The sequence below is a fragment of the Columba livia genome, chromosome 4, assembly GCF_036013475.1.
Source record: "Columba livia isolate bColLiv1 breed racing homer chromosome 4, bColLiv1.pat.W.v2, whole genome shotgun sequence".
In the NCBI taxonomy this organism is placed as follows: Eukaryota; Metazoa; Chordata; class Aves; order Columbiformes; family Columbidae; genus Columba; species Columba livia.
The window spans coordinates 7,161,275-7,178,449 of record NC_088605.1 but is presented as its reverse complement, the minus strand read 5'-3'; the positions used below and the strand labels follow the sequence as shown (position 1 = coordinate 7,178,449).

General features: G+C 39.3%; 1 long non-coding RNA gene across 3 annotated transcripts in view; it reads right to left on the bottom strand.

The window, feature by feature from the left end:
* LOC110364285 (uncharacterized) overlaps positions 1–16,949 on the bottom strand; it is a 46,509-nt gene extending 29,560 nt beyond the window's left edge. Inside the window, exon 1 of one of the 3 annotated variants that reach the window (XR_010472036.1) lies at positions 16,761–16,949. This is a non-coding gene — a long non-coding RNA (uncharacterized LOC110364285). The remainder of the gene's footprint in view (positions 1–16,760) is intronic. The other 2 variants (XR_002422953.2, XR_010472037.1) reach the window with 2 other exon arrangements.
* Positions 16,950–17,175: the final 226 nt, after the last annotated feature.

Here is a 17,175-nt window from a genome sequence, read left to right as displayed (position 1 = left end):
GAGATTGCCAAGAGTAGGCTGTACTCATTAACTTCTGGTTTATAACACGTTCTCACCTGACACCTCTCTGGTTTTTGTTGTATTTTTTTACTGTCCAGCTAAGGGCAGCTTTCTGGATGAGAGTCACAACAATTTGGGGTGGTGTTTGGGTTTTTTTTTTCAGCGGAATAATTTCTCCATTCAGGAAATACCAAGTCAGTCTTGGTAGGCCCATAGGGGCCTCAACCCAAAAGAAGCAAAGCACTCAGCCTCAGACAGTCAGAATCACCTTAGCGGCTCCATATTCCATCAGAACACACAAACTTCGTCAAAATGAAACACTTCAGAAAATATATATATTTTGTCAGCACTTCTGTTTAAGAATATAAGAAGGAGGAAGAATTTCAGTCCTGTTGAAATGTGCTGTTTTTAAAATACTGCTATTTTGGTTTTGTTTCCATTTTGGATAAACTTTTCTTTGGCATTTTAACATTGTGCTGTTTTTTTTTTTTTAACAAAATCACAGAAAAAATCTGAAAAGAACTGGTCTTCTGTGTTCAGTTCTGAAGCTTGCAGGTTTCATTTTAAAATAAATGAAAACCTGTATGTAGATCAGCAGCAATCAGAACTTATTTCAGCTCAGGCAATGTCCATACCACATCCCGTCATCCAGCTATATCTGGGGAAAGTGGGACTGCGGAGGATTCAAATAACAAATTAACGTGGAATCATTACAAGTAATTTAACTTTTGAAACAAGATATTTCTGCAAGAACAATAGATACAGCTTGAACCCCCTTCTTTCCCACAACTGTCAAACATGCTTGTTTTCATGGGGCCTGGGATAAAATTGTTTGACTTCTTGATAACATCTTTTTGGTATCAAAGCAAGTGAATGTGGCATAGCTTCTGAAAAATTACTATGTACATGCAAAATACAAACTGACTTTTATATTAGCTTTTTGCTTTCTCCCTGAATTCTCTTCACCTCTCTTTTTACATAAAGATTTGAAGAATTTTTCAGTTTAAATATTTTCATCTAAAAAATCCCCATGTTTTTTATGCAAATCTGTTGATGTTGACAGTATCTGATGACTTCTGACTGATCATTTCTAAGTGATCAGTTCTAAATGAAGCATTTGACAATTTTTTAAAACTGCACATGGGGAAAGTAGACACAGTCATATCAGTAAAAATTGCAAGTATGTATCTAATTTTCTTCATGCCATCACAGCAAAATCAGTCCTTAATAATAAGATTACAGAAAGGATTACAGCAAGATAGACAGTTTTATTATGCTTAAACAACGTGGCAGAGCATGGGAGAATAAAGGACAGAAAAAGTTGATTGAGAAACGTCTGCTCTCCTTATAGTTTAAAAAAAGAATAAATTAGGAAAGTCCAACAAGAACAAGATAGTTATGTGTCATCTCACTTAGTCTGTCTGTATTAATGAGCAATTAAAGTATAATCACATGCATGTAAGTGAACATGATTAAGAGTGAAAATTTGCCATACCCCAGAAGGAGTTTTGTTTCAATTTGTAAAAGGAGCTGGTTGTTTAATCATGAACACTCAGAGGACCAGAGTCAAAATCAGATTTACTCTGTGTTTTGATTCATGAATCAAGCTTTTGTTTAACTGAGAGGAAGAAAAGTTGTGATTTAATTAGTGGCATGAGAGTTGGACAACCCGATCTCATCAGGACTAATCACTTCCCAGGAAAGGCTGAGCGACCCGTCTCACACAGCATCTCCCAGAAATGATCACTATTTTGCAGGGCTGAGCTCAGTGTTTAATACAACTGTTGCAAGAAGCTGTCATTAGCTGTGTTAGGCAGGGCAAAACGGACAGAAGGCTGATATTCCTGAAATGAGTGTAGCAATCCAGGCTCTCAAATCTTCTTCTTGCTCATTAAAACCAGAGTTTGCCATCTCCATCCGACACAGGCTCGAAGAACAAACTGGATTTTATTACAAAAGGAAATAACAGAGGATAACTCCAAACAAACAAAGAAGGTGGGGAGGAAGAGGAGAAGACGGTGCGCAAATGCTTTTGGGACTTAATATGTCCGTGTGGGAGCAGCCATGGAGGGAGGCGTGCAGGGCAACAGAGGGTGCCATTGTGCCATTGTGCTAATTGCATTGGTGTTTTGGGGTATGGTTTCCCCTTGTAAACTCTGAGATCTAGTAGATAAAACACACCTTACATAATTTCTTTGCATGGCAGTCCTGGCAATGCAGGCAGGAGGGCATTGCACAAGTTTTCACATATATATATGTACAAATAAATAAATCTATTGTTGGGGGGGTGCATAAATACAAAAAGACAAAGCACTCATCCTACTTGGGCTATGATGAGTGACTACAGGACACATTCTTTCCTAGCTTTGTTTGCAATCTCTCCACTAATTTCTTGATCCAGCGATCTATAGGCTCCCAGTTAAGCCCTGTCTCTTTCCCCCTCCCCAGAACTTTGGCACTGGAATATTTCCCCACAAATCTGCTCTGGCTTGTGGTCCAGCAGATCAAAGTACTCAGTCATTGACAGCATTTGTTTATAGTAAAAAATGCCATAGCTTCACATCCAGATTTAGCCCTCATCTCTTAGTGCTGTAGAAAAGGGACATTTTTAGATATTGATGCTCATTCCTAGCTCTCAAGTTATCAGAATTTACAGTTGTAATGTTCTTATGAACAGAGAAGGCTATTTTTGGTCAGAATGAGGCCTGTGATAGACCAAAGCTATTAAGGCCGCTTACTTTATTAACAGAAGGGTAAAAAATAGTCCCAATTAAATATTTTTCAGCTCTCCTAAACACTCCTAAAATAGCCCTTTTGTAAGGGAAGGGGGGTAAGAAAAGGGTATGATGGGGCAGCGCAGTTTTCATGGCACTCCTTTGGCTTCCTGAGGAATTTGTACTGCTTGTTATGTGCCCAGCCCAAAGTTCATCTGGCAAAACTCTCTCCCCTCTCTGCCACATGCTCCTTGCCTGTGTTGCAGACAGGCACTTGCACACTTCACGCAGCATTCGCTTCACGCAGAAGAAGACACTTGGTGAGGAAAATCACTGATGCCCTTTAAATCACTGTAAAGCAGGTCGAGGTCTTAAAAGCTTAAGAGGAGAAGCTGAGCCGTGCAAATGTTGGTGTAAAAGCTCCGTTGTACAAACAAGAGCTGCGTTCCAAGGATGCTGCCACCTTGGATTTCACTAAAAACAACACCCCCCCCCCTTACAACTGGTGAATTATTTAGACTGTGAACCCTCAGGACAGGCAACCTTTATTTTGAACCTTGTCTTTTGTGAGTCCTGAAGGCTCACAGTCCCTTCTCCCACCAGAATACAAACTTAAGTCTGGTTAGGTACAGGTCGTGTTGATGCAATACAGATTTGAACACAAGTTTATGTTTCTGACAGTGTTTGAGAGGCAATATGAACCCAGCTAAAGACAAGTCCCATTTGCTCTCTATGGAACAGACATACTAAATAGAGTTTTTTGGGCACTCAGAGGTAACACCAGTGAGACCAGCTAAGGTCCTAACGAGTTTAGGAGCATTAAGGTTTTGACCCTGGAAGATTTTTTTGAGCAGAAGTGTGTGTTTAAGGGGCAAAGGTGTGTGACATGCAAGTTGCTGCTGCTATAAATGGAGAGTCCCATCACAGTGCCATCCATTACAAGAGAATGAAAACCATCCACGGTGTTTCTGTGAACATCAAGGAATAACTTACGTCTCTTTTTGTATAGATTCATCTGGAAATACTGTTTTCCCTTGAGTTTTACTTTGAAGGTGAAGAGGATCAGGCCTGCAACAAAAATGTCTTATGGACAGAGAAGTATTCACTGTGAGAAGGTCCAAAATACATGCAGGAAGGACCTCAAACTGGCAACAGGCTGGAGGTAGAGGGGTTTACTCCAGATCACATGAACTGTGGGGTTTGTCATATGCAGGGACAGGTGTTGGACTCCATGATCCTTGTGGATCCCTTCCAACTCAGGACATTCTATGAACATCCACCTACTGCAATTCACAGGAGCTTCCATAACTGGTCAGATTTTTCTTCGGAACAAAGGAAACTCGCCCCTTCAGACTTTCAAAAGTTAGACTGGTGTCTAATGTTGCCAACCTCACCCTTCCTGTCCCCTCCTCACCTGCCTTTGATGGTAAGCCAGGGATTGTTTGCATGACTTATATCCCCCGTTCTGTTTCTTCACCATTTAAATGTTATCAGCTACAGTGAATCAGCTCTATTTATTTATTTATTCATTTGTTTTTACCTGAGCACATCGTGTGCATGAAAACTGAAAATTTCAGGCTTCTTCCTCTTCCATAACTCCTGTGGGGTTTATGCCCACAGATGCTCTCTGAAAATTATGTGGTAGTAAGGAGTCACCATGGTCCATCTGAGCCAGCAGCAAGGACTATCAGTGCAAGAGGGAAAATTGGCATCTTCTTGGGCATGTACCCTTGAATGAGTCCTGAGCACCTCTGTGATTTTCCCCCGCACCTAGAAATAGTTTGAGGTCTGAAGTGCCTGGATTTATCCCTTCCAAGTGTTTACATTCTTCTTTGCTATAGCTTTTCGTCTTCATTTCTGTCCTAGAACTGGGTCAAACCTGGAGTTTCTGTCCTATGGAAAATTCCAGTATTTCAGATTCTGTTTCCATTCTCAGTCAGAAGTAAAAGAAGATGTTTAGAAATTCCGGCTTGGAAGAATAAACAAAAATTGTTGCCCATCACCTGAGCCATCCCCATTTGAATATAGGTGAAATGGTTTTGCCAAACTCTTTCTATTTCCTCATTCTATGACCACAGAGAAAAGATATTTTTTAAAAGTTTCCTATAATTTATTAAACCTGCTAATCAAAATTATCAGAAGGATCTTGGTTTTGACAAAACAGTATTATTCTGACCAAAAAAACCAAACCACTTAGCCAGAAGTTACAATCTAAGTCCAGCTTTTTCCTTCCTTGATTTCTGCCAAGTTGATGAACACAAAGACACAGAGGAGACCCACACTTCTCTTTTAAAGGTCTTTTTGCCAGAGCAAAAACTTTTGCCACAAAAATCTTTTGCTGTGAATGAGGCCATTCACTGATTTGAGACGTAAGCACACTCTGACCTGGTAACAAAAGACTTAGAGACAGTTGTTCCAAATCATAGGGGTTCATATAGGTTCATGTAGTTCAGGAAACAGCTGGCTGTGGCCAAGATGCTCAGACTTTCTCACCTACACAATTGCACCTTCACTTGAAACTCTAACATTTAACACTACGCTTAGTCTGCTGTGCTATATTCATCCTAAGATGTGGAATACCACAAAAACCTCAACAAAATGTATTGCTGCTTCTGTGAGAAATGCTGTGTAATCAGAGACATTTCCCAGAAAGGGCTGCTATCATTCTGTGCAAAAGCACAGTCAGACTGTTGTTTTTTTCCCAGAAGTGCTCTTGCCCTTGACCTCCACAGAACATTTTGAGAAGAGTGGTCAGAAAAAAATTGAGGCTATGTCATAAGACAATTGCACAGCACTGCATTTATAATCTACTTGTGATAATTTTCAAATAGGGTAACAGTAAGTGACATGAACAACATGCTAGAATTGTGAAGCTGCAAACAGTCACCACTTAATCTTTTTATTGGCATATACATCTGCACATACGTCTAAAATACACCCAGACCATGATGCCCACCAGCACAACGATTTGGCCTTATTACTACTAGAATTGAGAGAGGAAGGTTTAGCCTGAGCAGAAGGGAGAAGATCCATATAAATCATCTAGGCAGACTGCACGTCTTCATTTTTCCTAAGGAAAGGGTATTTAGGAAATCATCTATGAGCCCTAATCATGAATTTTCTCCAGGACATTCAGTTGAAATACTAGACAACATCCATCTCTATTGAATGGGATAGGAAAAAAGCTTACTTAACCTTGATGTGTCCATTTATGTGCTCTTCCTGCTGAAAATGCTGACTGTGGATGGTGGTGAAGTGATACCTCTCTGCCCTGCTACTTGTTGGATCTCTGCTGGTCTCTAGATTCTAGAAACTGCTTTATAAATGTATCTAAAATACCCTTCTAGCCAAATCACACTCTCTTTATCTTTTTCTCTCCAGATATATATATATATATATATTTGTGTACATACACACATATAAGTGGCAGGGGATCACACACCATCTAAACAAGACTGTATTTTGCTTTTCTTGTGTCGAAAACCTGTTTGGTTTTGTCCAAGCACAACACAGTAAGAGTTAATCTCACCATTCAAAATCTATTTCCTCATCCAACTTTCTGTCCTGCACAAGTGCTATGTCACCTTCTTAGCTGTGCAGGATGGATGATCAGCTGTAGAATTACAACATGAGCCTGCAAGGTACAAACCGTCTGCGTGAACACAGTTGCCTGGGGCAGGGGGGAGTTATTACTCGCTCCGAGGCGTCTGTCAGCATCTTGCCATAAGCTTTTCTTCTATATTTATGAAAAGGTACTGAGGCACAGCAAGCATTATGCATGATCTTGGGCATAAAAAAGGATCATGCCCTCATCAGTTTTCTGCAGTAATTTGCTAAATGTCACTGCTCTTACCCAGGTCTCATTCTGCAGAGCCCTGGCAAGCTGCGGTCCTGCTAAAGTGCAGCCTGTCCTCTCACGCTCCTGGGAGAGTTTGCTCTGTCATGAGATCTTCTCAATACTGGATGTTTGATAGGCCAGTTAGCTGCCTGAATAAATATTTTCACTTTCTTTTAGTCAATGCTAGTGCCAAAGTTTCAACTGAAAATAGCTTGGGGTAAGTATTGTCCTTTTAAAATCACTTTCGTAATACATTATGTTCATGGAATCATTGATGGGTGTTCCTATGCTGATTTTTAAGTGCACTATACAATATTGCAGAGAAGTAACATTTTTATTACTAGAAGTATTACGTTTTAGTCATATCTATTTTTGAAAGGCTATCCTAAACTGTTCATGGAAAAGTAAAGCAAAACATTCTAGCTGAAAAACAGTGATACATGTCTATAGCTAACAGAGATTTGACTGTCTGACTTAAATGGCTGATTGTAACTACTATCTACTTTTGCTGCAGCCCAGAGATTTTAGATGAAAAAAAAAACCAGACTCTACCAGCTGGAGATTTAAAGAGAATATTTTAAAACCGTAATAAGAGTTTAAAAAATAAATAACAAAAAGGCAAGATACTAGTTTGGATGGTGAGCTGTTTCGGACATTGTTTGATATAAGAACTCAACATGGATCTTTTTGAAATATGGTTCTTATTACCATTTGGATAGAGTACATTTCCTTTTCTTGATTCAATCATGAAAAAATTCCACTTACAGATAGTCCGTACATTAGTGCAACCTCTTTCACACATTACTACATCATAATACAGTTGGCTGCACTTGCTTCAAACAGGTCCACTCTACCCATATGGCCTGACTTTATTATTTCTTGCTCCCATCTGTTTTAAGTTATCTTCTTTGGGCTGCATTTTTTAAGAGATGTTCTTCAGCTACATGCACAAAGGCTGTTTCTGAAAGAAAATGTGTACAACAGGGAAATTTTGCACTCTCACATCTGTGCAAGGTTCATTGAAGTCGGTGGAACCTACTGGTGTAGATTTTGGCTCTGCAGAGTCTGTTAAACCCCATTTTGTCTGCATGGTCTAAGTTTGCATTACAAAACCTTAGAGGCCTGGTTTTTAAATCTTTTATTCACATCAATATTCCTGCTGGAGAACAGCATCTCGCAAAGAGGCGCCTTTCATTTCCATTTTTGCATTCACCTGTTCCCCTCTGCATCTGTCCCCACCAGGTCCGTGAGTACTGACCACGTTCTCCACGCTGGAGAAGTAAAGCAACAATCCTTGCCCTGAGGCTTTTCCATCCTTAGCAGACGGGTGAAAACCTACAGGAGACTTCTGCTGACTTTCCCAACCTTTCGATGAGTCTCAGGGTGGGCTGGAAAGCCAGGAGGAGCAAACCCAGCTCAAAAGACCTTCTCCTACTATCCAGCCTCGCTCTATGCTCACTAGGTGGTCAGACCATCAAAGTCACTTCCTTGTTAGGAAGTCCATAATCTTCTCCTTTCTTGTTCTCTCCTGAAACTCGATGTTCCCAACATAGTGATGCCATTTGACATTACTGATCCCTCCTAAACACCTGCTATCAAATGCATCAAATCTTTTCTTGTCAGCTTGCGTAATGCCCCAGGTCTTCGCAGCATCGAGCAAAACTGATACCACACAGCTGTTGTAGAGTCTTATTTTTTGTTTTGCGGACATGTCACTGCCCCACACTTTTGCCCTTGAATTTATTTACATTGATCTTCACCTTACACTGGTCAAGCTCAAAATGATATCGGGCAAAATCTAGGCGGAGTGGTCCAGAGCACTAGGAATGGGAATAATACAAAAACGCGAACGCTGCCATGACAGCAACTGACCTCAAAGAGGAAGGACAAAGCCAGGATTACTTTTCCTCAATAGACCCAAGGCTGTTATTTGATCAAATGCTTTATTGTTTGTTTCTACTGAAAGTTTCAATTTTTTTTATTTAAGCTGACCACTGGCCTTTGGGCTCATCAAAGAGAAGCCAAAGGATTTTGTTATTCTTGTTAATATCTGGAGATAATGTATCTATGAAACCCCTTAGAAAAGAGGGACGGAAGGCAGTGCATCTTAAATAACGTATTAAGTAAGAAGGATGTGGTTTCTGTTTCAGAAGGGAAAACTTATGATATTACTGAATTTATTGATGAAGTTCTGCACCAAAATTTAAAAAGAAAATAACACAGAGAGGGAAAAATGAATATAAAAGCTCTATGCATGACTGTTTTCATTTGTCTAGAGGTAGGTAACACAATTTTTCACAATTTTTCAAATACTTTCTGGCTTTTTTTAAAGTTACATAGACAGTGTAAAAGAAAACAGACACAGCATGATGCTGATGATTTTTAAATTAACCTTTCCTTTTCTTAAATTTTCTTTTAAAAGTTTCTTCACCTGTGTGAAGAAAAATAAAAAAGTGTGTGTATTTGTTCCCATTATATAGAAAATGCTAGAATTACGTAGAATGTATTTTTCTTGTATACAAATTCCATGGAAACTTCACACAGCATACAAACAGACTACATGAGCCCATGTAGAGCTTTGCATATATTCAGTAAAGGTAGCATTATGTCACAAAATAAAGTTTCTTCCTAGAACTATAGAATTTTATGGAAAAAAAATGAATGCTATATGACCTAGACATAAAAACATATAGAAAGTATATGCCATTAAAAAACAAAACAAAACAAAACAAAACAAAACAAAACTTATTGCTCGTTGTTGAAGAGTGCATTAATAATATGAGCAGTATATGTTAAAAAGTATTTTGAATAATATCTAATATAACTACAATAATTACATATTTTGTTATTATAATAATAATACTATTTCAATAATACGTTTTTGAACAGAACTATTGAACAAATATAGAAAAATAATTTTCACTTAGTTGTTACAATTCTACATTACTGTTAATTATATTTTTACATAGTACAATTTCAGAACTGTGTACATTATATGTAATATTATTATATGTTACATGTAGGAATAAACTGTTTAAAGTTTGCAATGACACCTTTCTGGTAATTAACATTAAAATGTACAAATAAAACTCTGCAGTGTTTTAATTTTTTCCTGCTTATTAAATGTCAGGTGAACAAAAAAGTATCCACTATCAGATTTATTCTGTTTGTAATTTTTAAATTTTTGCTTAACTTTCATTAACTTAGAGAAGGCTCACACGTTATAATAATCCTTAAATATTTTTATCTTTCAAAGGAATAAAGTCAGCACACAAGTAAGGGAGAAATCAATCACTGCATTTAACAGTTCAACATGTGAACCTTTACCGCAACCATTTTGTACTTGTTCCAAATATTGCCTTTACTGTTTATATATCTAAACACATACGAAATATATAAGTCAATAATAAGTGTGTCATTAAGAAGCACATTTGAGAAGTTATGCCTTAATTGCAAGATAATTAAATAAATTTATGTTGAAAATAAATTCAGTTTGATATACAAAACTTCTGCGGAACAAAGATTTCCATTCACAGGAACATAGATGGTTATTTTTAGGGTTGCTTCTAGATTTTGGTTCTGATGAAGCCAGGAGAAATAGATTAATCATTACTGTTGGAATAAAATCTGTCTGGAAGCAGGTATTAGAATAGCAGTTGTATTTTTTTTGTGCTGGAGAATAGTGTTTGCCATCCAAGATTTATTCTTTTGAAGTTAATAACAAAAATAATCTTGATCATAACTAAAAAAAAATAATAATAAAAAAATGTTCAGACATTTGTGTTGCAATTTAAAATGGGAACAGTTTAGTGGGCAAATATGAATTTCAGCGTGACTATGAGTAACCACTACAGCAGCTCTGATTTGCAAATAAGTACACATCCTTTCTTTATGAAAAATGAATTGTTTTATAAAACTGACATTAATTTTTTTACTCTACCAGGTTTTCTTTAGAAAATGGGATTCTGTCAAGTAGATACTTAAATGCCGTGTTAGTTGAAATTGATTGGAAGCTAACAGTAGCACGGTAATGAGAAAGAACATTGTAAAAGCTTTAAAACATGGGCTGGATGCTGTACAGAACGTGCCATTTTATAGTAACAGTGTGACAGAAGATAGAGGTACTTGTCTTTTTTTTTTTATCAAGACCATGTCAAATGAAGTAAAAAAGACCAGCTGATCGTGGGCCTTTGTGTGTCTGAGGTGATTACTTCTGGGGACTAAGGTAACAAATTCTGAGCAGCACAGTTATTTGCATAAAGAGCAATAAAACAGAGGTGATTTCAACTAGAGCATTAATAATGTGCCATATGATCTTTCTTCATTGTAAATCATGAGGGTTTTTTGTGTGTGTGTGTGCTTCTGTTTATTTTCTCCCTTTTTAAATTTTTTTAGATTTCAGGACTGCTTGCATGTGGCCAGCCCAGATGCCACGACCTGCTTTGAACCTCCCTTAGCCTGGAAAGACGTCCTGGCATCCAACAGGACTGAGGATTAGCTCAGTGTTGGTAGAAAAAGTTATAGAGAAAACAGATTAATGCCATCCCCAAGGGTAGGAGCACTACAGTGAAGGTGACACAGAGGGTCAGTGGAAAACAACTCAGTCTCCAGCTCGGGAGGATGACTGAGCTGAATTCACTGTTCCACCAGTGAGAGAAAGATGTTGTACATGAGAACATGAGGCTCCATGAGCCTGAGCACTGGCAGACCTGATTGTCTATCACACAAACTCGTATTTCTTGTAGAAACAAGTTTGGAAACACACAGACATACGGACACTGTGCCCAGGCTGAAAACTTCGATCTAAAATAACTTTAGAAGAATCAACTTAGAACAGGCTGCCCAGGGGGATTGTGGAGTCTCCTATTCTGGAGACATTCAAAACCTGCCTGGACACCTTCCTGTGTAACCTCATCTGGGTGTTCCTGCTCCGGTGGGGTAATTGCACTGGATGAGCTTTTGAGGTCCCTTCCAATCCCTGACATTCTGTGATTCTGTGACTGTGATTCTGTGATTCTCAGGGCAGAGAATGCGACTGTCCAGCTGAATTATTTCCCAGGGCACAAGCAGCATGGGCAGAGGTCCTCTGGAGAGGCTAGTGACCACTAAGCGGGTGAGATGGACCATTGCCCACCTCCCCGTGTGATGCCCTGCCAGCTTTGATCTCCAGGGCTGATAGCTCCCCTGGCTGACCAGCTGCTCACAGGGAATTTTCCGAGATGGCTCTTGTCTCTGAGCTCGTTAGCCATTCTGAGCTCATTAGCCCCTCTTGGGCCAAAGCAGACAAGCCCCAATGACATTTACTGTTTGTTGAAAGATCCGTGAGTTACACGGCCCTTCTAGTAAAGGTTGACTTTAAGGAACTTGTGCCATAATATAGCCACATGTTGACTTTGGATAGGCAGCTGGAGTAATTTGGGGAATAACACCCTGTGTATTAATTATGACTTTGTACTTTGCACAAGAAGTCTGGTGAGCTAGAGGCAGATAAATGGGGTAGGTAAGACAGCTATGACACCAAAAAAAAAACTCAGGTCCCAACACAGTTTTTTTCCACATGAATAACACCAGAGCACATGTTCAGGCAGGTGTCACTCACAAAAGCAAAACACAAAGCTTCCCTGTCTTTCAAACTGCCAAGACTTCATCTTCTCTTTGTCTCAAATAGGAATATAGTTCTTTCTATGTCTTAAATTGTACCTCCCGTACACAGGCGAGCACGGTGTGTGGGTTGCAAAGAAATGCAATAATAACTGGTCCTAAGCTATCATGGCAGAAGGAAGGTCAATGAAAATTTAATTGGAGCAAATGGAACAAAAATTGTCAATGCACCAAAAAAAACCCAAACACCAAACAAACAAACAAACAAAACAAACATAAAACCAACAAAAAAACCCCCACCACATTCAAAAGCAGCTTAGAACACCATTACTTGCATCTAGACAGATTAAACTACACAGCTCTATAGAGCTCCAGCTCAGGACACAAACTCTCCTTTCCTTATTCTGTGTCCCATAACCCTTTACCCACCAGTGTCCTCCCCTTGTGCCAAAGACATTGGCAAGAGCTGAACCTTGGCAACACTCTGCTCCAGAAATCACATGGGACCGGGACAGGAAAAGAAATTGGCCACTGTCCTGGATGGAGAAGAAAGCTCTGAGGTCTGAAGGAGCCAATTTGGTGCCATTTCTCTTAAATACAAGAGACAACAGGGTCAGCAGGGGGGACTCCGAGGGGACGTGGAGCAATTATGTTTTGTGAGCTCTGCCCTGCAGAGCTTACTCAGGTGGACAGACTCATTAACAACAATTAACATCCCATTTCCAGGCTCGGCTTGTAAAAGTACAAGCGTAATCACCGACTCAAAGCTGAAGTAACATTTAAAAGTCAGTTTTACTGCACGTCCAAGTCAAACAAACCAGATCTGAGTTTCTGCAGACGCTCAGTAGTCCCATGTGTTGTTTCTGGGCAACAGGGAGGCTGTTACACAAACAGCCTTGCTACAGCTCCAGCAGGCTGAAACTGCGCTTTATTCAAGCCATGTCTGAATGGTGCCTAATTGCATTCTGCCTCCCTGCTTATTTATTATTTTCCATTAGGTGAACCTGTTACCAGTGCAGCTTTGCATGGAGAACATCAAAGGGAGGTTCAGAAGTTATCAGAGCTTTCTTATCTTGTAGCCAACAAGATTTCCCAATCAGCGCACATCTGCCTTGCATTTTGCAAATTTTAGCACGTTGAAATCATTGTGGCCCAGAAAAGCTTTTCTGGAGTCTGCTCGGTTGGTATACGCTGAAATCACTGCTGCTTCGTGTCCTGGTCGTCCAAATGCTCAAGTACTTGAGTTACTTTGCACATCTGAACGGTCCCATTGACCCAGTGGGAATATCGGAGTGTGTAAGTGTCTGCAAGATCCTAAATCTGAAGTGGGGCTGAAAAGTGTAGGTGAAAAGGAGTCAGAAAGAAGGAAGGACATGATAAAAACACACTAAGTAGTGAACAACCTTGGGCTGTGAAATCAGGTGTTGCTGTTTACCTTCTCACAATAAAACAAAAAGGAACTGCTTGTAGCACGGGCGAGATAACAAACTGAGAAATGACAGAAGGAAATAGTAACTTTTAATCAAGTCACGTAATTCTCTCTTGATCGCAAAAAGTAATTCATGCTGGAAATTAATATAAAATGCAACAAGGGAATTATTGTACTTCTTCCTAGCTTGGAATAAGGATACCTGCATTGAGTCATTATGCAAGGAAAAAGATACAGTGACAATAGTGGGACGATTCTGCAGCCCAGATGGGAAGATGTTGCTAAGATTTTAGATGCTGGATAATGAGTAACAGAGATCAAAAATTAAACATCACAAAGTTTAGTTGTTGGATGCAGCAGAGCAGTGGAGCTGAGACAAAGAAGTTTGTACACGTTAGTCTGAAAAGCTGTTTCGGGCAGGGATTTGTGCTGCGATATATTTCTACAGTACCCCTGCATCCTATTACCGAGAAATATTATTAAGCCAGAAAAGGCTGGTTAAAAAAGAAAAATCAATTTTTTGTAAATAATACTGTTTGAGACCCGCACACTTGGGAGTACCATTGCTCATTCAGGGTTTAAACTGAGTTACCAGGATTAGAGACACGGCAAAATAAGCCCTTCCATTAACTCAGGACAGCCCGGCGCGAGACGCAAGCGTGACTTGCTCTTGACCTGCCTGTCTCGGTTTTGGCATCGTTCCCTGATTTGAGTGAATGTGACTCACTAATATTCTACAAAAATACAGTTTCCTGGTTGTTGGGTGATTAACTCTTTGTCCTGTTGCAATTCTTTCCACTCACTCTCCCTTTACAGTGTGGCAGTAGGGATGAACTGTAAATTTGCTGGAACAACAACACTGGCAAACCCAGCACAAGTCCTCCTGCAACTTGCACATTCTAAACCTGTAGCATTCTGAATGTAAATAATAATACTTACACAACAACAAACAAAATAAAGAAACAAACAAACCAGAACAAAAAACAAACTAAACCAACCAAACAAACAAAACCTAAACAAAACCCTACAAAATAAAACATAAACCCCATCTTTCTTCCTCAACCCCTGTGTCAATCCGAATGATTACTGTTAATAGAGGCACTGAGAAATGCACGATGAGTGTGGCTTTGGATGGAGACTGAGCCTTTGGTGTGCCATTGTACCTCGGTTTGCGGGTGTTACTGCAGAGCCCTCGTATTTGAGAGCAATCAGAAGTACAGCCAGATGGGAATATAAAAAGCAGCAGCCTTTCAGCGGGAAAAAAAGCCTGCTTGTCCCAGCTGAAACACTTTGCAGCAGCTTGCAGATTTTGACAACTGCCTGGGAAAGCGCTGGTGAATCTGGGGGAGGTCCATCGCTTTACCTCTGTTCTGGCCCCAAAAAGTTACTGGCAGGTTTGTGCGTAGTGACCGGAACAAACTGCAATTTTGCAAGTGTTTTTTTTCTGAGAGGAGCTGTAATGCAGGTGGCTTCATGCCTTGGGGATCACGTCTGGGTGCCCTGAGGAGCCGAGCATCAAATCTTTGAGTAATTGGAGTCCAGCAGAGCCAAGCAAATTCAAATCCTTTCACTTACTTGTTCCTGAAATCCTCAGAGGACTCCCCATTAGAGCGGGTTCATGGCACTGCCAGTTGTAGGTTAGAAACTGCCAGTTTCTGTGCGTTAACATAGATCTTCATGGACTTATCAACACACCAATATATTAGCAATTCTCTTGCTATATCTCTTCTCTTCTTTCCACTGTGCGATTTTTCCAACGTGTCAGGATTTGGTTTCTGCGGATCACGCTGTCGTTTAACTATTTAAAACTGCTGCACACCCATGCCTACAAATTTCTCGCACCGTCTTCCACGTTGCCTGAGATACTTCATTATTTTACACTTAAATTATGAATTACTTTGTCAACACACCATTTCAGACATGACTGAGTAGCTGAAATACAGCATTTTTATGCCAGGACACCTGAGTGGTATTTTTTCCCCCATCCTGAGCTCTCCTACTGTTTTATGTGGGGTGCTGGGCAACTCACTATAACTTCTTTATTTTTATATATCTGTTTTGCAGAGCTCCAATACTTTATTTCTCAAAATATTGGTCTGTAGCTAAATTCATTAGCTTCCTTTTGGGTGATGAAACACAAACTGTTACTACTTATTGAGCCTCATAATCAAAGATAATTTGAATATAATGTGGCCTCAAAATTAATAGCCCTGAAAGAAATAAGAATAATAGACTCTAAGGAAAATTACCAAAATAAGAGCACAGCAGGCTCTCTTTAAAAGTGTCTTTAAAAATAAATTGCATACTAATAATCCTATTATTCAAAGGAAAAAAGAGTATCTCTCTGTGTTTAATAGATACTTCAAAAAAGCCACAGTCTTTTACAATAATGCTTCTCACAAATCACTTCAGTTTAATGACAAGATACTGTACACTTCATCTCACATTTAAGTAAATATGTTTATTTCATCCTGGAGAGATATTTTACTTTAACTTCAAGATTATAATTTCTTAGAAGCCTGTCACAAAACAACATGAGCACTGCCAAATGGAAATACATATGACCCCCCATGGTATGTTTAAAAATTAATGTTTTTTTCCTCCAGCACAGAAAAATACTTATTTGTTGTGACAAAGAAGCAAAGGACAGCGATTGGGGACAGTAAAGTTAACTGCTGCCTGAAGTCATAAACATCTGGTGGCTATTTTAATTGCATTGTGAACTAACCACAAAATCCTTCGCTAAAAGAATAGAAATATTTCCCCCATGCAATATTGTATTTTAGAATTCCTCTCTTCTGAATCAATGTCAGACGTGATTACAGCACAATGAAGTCTGTGTTTTCATGCCTGCATCTTGAAAATGCTGCATACCCTTATTACAATTACAGCGTTACTTGAAGATTCACATATGGAAAATTTATTCAGGTTATTAGTGCAAACGCTAACTTAAAACATAATGCTTGCATCATTGTCATTTTTTTTGCAAATAAGTTAGATAGATTAATATGTCTATATACAAATACTGGACATTAGAACGCACACAGATAATCATACAAGTGCTTAATTTTTGCATATAAAGAATATATATACACACAGAGGCACACAGATATTCATACATATATAGGCATAGACATGTATAAATAGGATGCATTTAGTAAGTAGTAATATAACCTACCTAAATGTGAATAGAAATTGTTGTTAATAAAATACTTGCATGAGTTGTACAGGGACCTTCTAAATGTCTGTGCTTCCTGGGGAGACCAAATGACCTCTTTTTTACAGATACCAAGATCAAAGCTCTTGGTTTAGATACTCCAGCTGTCTCTCTTGTTGGCATTTGACATGCAACCCGGTCCATTTAAAATCAGGGGGCATGTAAACATTTTAACCCTTGGCAGCAGTATCTGAGAAAGATGCTAGCAATAAATGGTCATAACTGTCTGGGCCAAATCACATTTAGTGTCCTTCCTTTGAAGTCCATGCAGGCACCATACCCTATGGTTTTGACAAAGAGCCAAGTCCAAAAAAAGGATGTAGGCTCTCGAAGCTGGCCGGACGTGGACTTTGGGAGCCAGAGTGGCTCCACGCAG